General features: G+C 46.4%; 1 non-coding gene across 1 annotated transcript; it reads right to left on the bottom strand.

Moving 5' to 3' along the window:
• Positions 1-2211: 2211 nt before the first annotated feature.
• Positions 2212-2334, bottom strand: LOC122709768. Its single transcript, XR_006345730.1, has one exon. It is a non-coding gene; the product is annotated as a small nucleolar RNA SNORA26 (small nucleolar RNA).
• Between the last annotated feature and the right edge of the window lie 1921 nt (positions 2335-4255).

Here is a 4255-nt window from a genome sequence, read left to right on the forward strand (position 1 = left end):
TCGGATTCAGAGAGAAGCACAGTCCACAGAATGTGTGTCATCACAGAAGGTGTATGGGTGCCCATGAAATGTGGTATGGTTAGTTTTTGTGAGCTGGCTGATTTCATATGCTAATGAGTGGGAGGATCATTCCAACAATTAAGGAACCATCCACTCCTTGGTCTTTTGACAGTGCCTTGGAAGTGTCATGGCACCTCTGGGTGTGTCCTTTAGCTTGCAGATTGAGGATCAAGGTTTAGTTGAATTTGACTTGTCTGCTGTCAACTACAAACTGGCACTTACCGAGAACATTACCAACGACTGAACAACAAAGGCGTTTGCCATCTGCCATGGAGATTGAACCCCAGGCTGCTATAGTTGTTGACCTTCAACACCCCCTGAGGGAGTTCATGGTGGAGTGAGGCACTCTGTGCTCTGGGGAATCGGGTCTTTAGATAGTTGGATGTTTTTAGAAACAGATTTTATGATCTCAATCCTTGCATCTCCTCATATCTAGAGAAGCACTAATCCCTTCATGGTGACATCAGATCCTCATGACTAACAAAAAACCTTTTGTAAAATGAGTGCTTTGTGGTACTAAACTTCCCCACTGCCACTTTGGAGCAGTCTCTCAGAGCTGCCTGAGATGCTGCCTCCCAGGCTGTAGTCCTCATTTTGTCCCGAATAAAACTTAACTTGCAACTCTTAAGTTGTACATCTTTTTTTAGTCAATACTGCCATCTTGGACCCATTTGATGTTAATGGTTTATGTTATGCCCTTGGGCTATGTCATTCTGTCAAAAGTTGTGTCCTGCCCCCTTCCCTCCTGTTTCATGCTTTTTTCCTGAGCCCTGTCCAGGCCCGCAATGTTGCCTCTATAAAAGTCTGGAGGGACAATCAGAAAATAGTTGGCCCTTGGGAAGGAAATACTGTATAATGTCCAACCCTTCTAGAGATTCAGGCCTTCATCTTTCATGTTTCCTATAACATGTGTGTCAACAGCATCTCTCAGTGAACCCACTAGGGTGGGTGACAGGCACACAATGCCTGCTAGAAGTCCATCTGCTGGCATCCCTTCAAGGGCAACTGGGCTTCCAAGGCAATGTTTGCCACTTTGGGAGTTAGCTCTGTATGCCATTTGGGCCCAAACCATTACCACCCTTCTCCTAAAGCTACAAACTTATCCCCTGGATCAAATCTCCACTCCAGTTTTAGGGAACATCTGGTCTGTTGCCTCTCATCAGTTTGTTCTTAAGCCACTTACTAACTCCTACAACCAGGACCCTGCCCCTTTTAGGCAACATCCCTCCACCCTGCTTATTATTAAAATACTCTAATGCCTCTAACACGACCAAACAACCCACTCCTTTGTCATTACTTCTGTTATTACCTAAAGTGGGTCTATGACGATGAGATGTTTACCACTGGAGACACCCTAAGCTGCTCTTAGGGAGGACTAGGGAAGGAAATCAGTGACTTAACATTCCCTTAGAGCAGTAAGAGGATAAGGCTTCTGACTGTTTCACCAGATTCTCAGTCTCAGTGTACAGGCTTGGATTGCTTTACATCATGATGTCTATTCCCACCCACTGTAGACAAACTGGCAATGAGTTAAGATTACAACCCCTTAATCCCACCCAGCACTAGTCATGCTGGAGACCTTGGGGATGCCCAGCTCCAGCCTGGGGATCCCAAGATGTCAACCTGCCTTGATCTGCCTAGGGATCTGGTCCCTGGGAGGTTGTCATGCCTCAACCTGCTTGGGGATTTGCCAGTCCAGGGGTCCCAGGAGGTCAACCTGCCTTGACCTGCCTGGGGATTTGATCTCCAGGAGGTTGCCATACCTCAACCTGCCTAGGGATCTGCACCCTGACCCGGGGACACCCAGGTATCAGGTTGCAACAGTACTGAGTAGGGTAAGCTTCAGAAAGATTCATGCCTAAGGAAGTCCACCTATGGAAATAGAAGGAGGCCATTAGTTGTGGAACTGTGCCTGGTCTCAGCAATAACTCGGGAGCCCAACAAGAACCCCATTGCCCTTCTGGAAAGGCTAAAAGAGGCCCTCCAAAAGTTTACCAATCTGGATTTTAGACTCTTATGAGGGACTGGTGATTTTATTTATTTATTTATTTATTATTATTTTTTTTTATTGAAGGTCAAGTTTAAATTTAATGACTTTGGTATTAACTACACACATACTAGTAAGTACTAAGACTTAAAATCTTCCGGTTCAGTTGTGACTCCAGACAGGATCCAGAGAAGAGTTCTAAAAATCTCTTCTCTGGGTTTTATGGAGACTTTCTTTACCCTCCTGTGTTAGCCTCTTATGGCACTGTGTCAGCCTTAAAAGGGCACTGGAAAGGGTGAGGGACTGGTGATTTTAAAGGACAAATTCCTGTCCCAGTGTGCATCAGACATCAGGATAAAGTTACAACAGCTACAGCAGCAGGACCCTGCTGTCTCTTTAGATGAGATGGTCCAGACAGCCACAAATACCTTTTATAACAGAACAGGAGAGGGAGGCCAAGGCCCAGGAAAGGGAGAGAAGGAAAGAGCCAAGGTAAGCCCAGATGCTAGCTGCCCTCCGGGGAAGCCCTATGGCAAACCCTGAGTCCTTGAAGGACAAGGCATGAGGCAAATGCCTAATCTATAGACAGGCAAGACATTGGACCAAAGAGTGTCCAAACCATGACAAGTCTCCTAGAACGGCTTGCCACTAATGCCATCAATTGGGACATTGGGTGGCACTCTTCCCTGAGGAACCAAGAAACTCAAGGTCAAGTGTCAAGCCTTCCCTCACAATGGTTCAACAGGGCTGAAGTGGACTGCTCCAGCTAGCCTGTCTGTCACAGATAACCATCATGGGCTGAAACCAAGGGTAAAACTGTGAAATGTGAAACCCAAACGACTCCATTTTAGGATAGCACCGCCATTTTGAGTAAAACCCCCGCCTGAGGAGAGAAAGAAACTCAACGAGCCAATCAGGGGAGGACAGGAAAGTCCCTCACCCCTCTTACTCTAACCCACCAATCAGTAGCTAACAAGACATCCTTAGTTGAAGAATTAACCAATCCCCTTAAGCTTCCCTTCCCGCTTCCCCTACTATACAGTATAAAAAAGATTCGCCGCTTTCACTCGGGGCTCCTTCACCGTTGTGTGAAGAGTCCCTGCTCGAGCTTGTAATAAAGTTCCTTACTGTTTTTGCATCAATCCGTGGCTCCTGTGGTGTTTGGTAGGATTCCACGATCTGGGTACAACAAAACTGGATGTGGTAGGTAAGTCCAAGAATTTCTCGGTTGACACAGAGGCTACCTACTCTGTCCTGACCTCCTGTTCCAGAGCCTTCTCTCCTCAAACCTGTACCATTTTGGATGCTAGAGGAAAAACAATTACAAAAAGATTCACTTGAGCACGTCTTTGTTGCTGGGATGGACAAATATTTTCCCACCAGTTTCTAGTGGTCCCTGAGTGTCCTACTCCATTATTGGGAAGAGTTCTTTCCCTGTCTTTGAAATCTTGCAGCTGTTGCAGTCCTGATAGAAGATGTTTTAAAATTTCCTCTTGGGGGTAAACTAACTATTTTTACTAGCCACCAAGTGAAACAACTCCTAAATGGGAGAGACTATTCATGGGTGTCTGATCAAAGGATCCTCAGATATCAAGTACTGCTGATGGAAAATCCAGGCCTGACTATATCCCCTTGTGAGGTTCTTAACCCAGCCATCCTCCTGCCTACTGCCGAGGGCTCTCTCCCCTTTCACTCTTGCCTAGAAACCTTGGACCACTGGACAAAACCCTGAGAGGGATTGTCAGAAGATCTTCTGGCCAATCCTGAGGAAATGTGGTACACTGATGGAAGCAGCTTTGTCTTAGATGGAAAAAGAAGAGCCAGATATGCAATAGTTTCCAATTTCGAGACCATACAGGCTATATCTTTGCCACCAGGTACTTCAGTCCAATTGGCTGAGCTCATAGCCCTGACTTGAGCTTTCAGTTCAGTTTAGTTCAGTCGCTCAGTCATGTCTGACTCTTTGCGACCCCATGAACCGCAGTATGCCAGGCCTCCCTGCCGGGAGCCAGCACATGAGATCCCACCCATGACAAGGTCATGAGGAGAAGACCTGAGAAGCAAGGCAGATCAGGACTTCAGGAATTTTGAAAAGCTGCCCCGGCGCTCACCTTAAAGATGATCTCTGTCTTTCTGATGCTTGCTATATTAGACTACTCCCTAATTTCTGTGACACATGTAGAAGGCCTTCCCCAATCTCTCTCCAAA

Source organism: Cervus elaphus, chromosome 15, assembly GCF_910594005.1.
Source record: "Cervus elaphus chromosome 15, mCerEla1.1, whole genome shotgun sequence".
NCBI classification, from domain to species: Eukaryota; Metazoa; Chordata; class Mammalia; order Artiodactyla; family Cervidae; genus Cervus; species Cervus elaphus.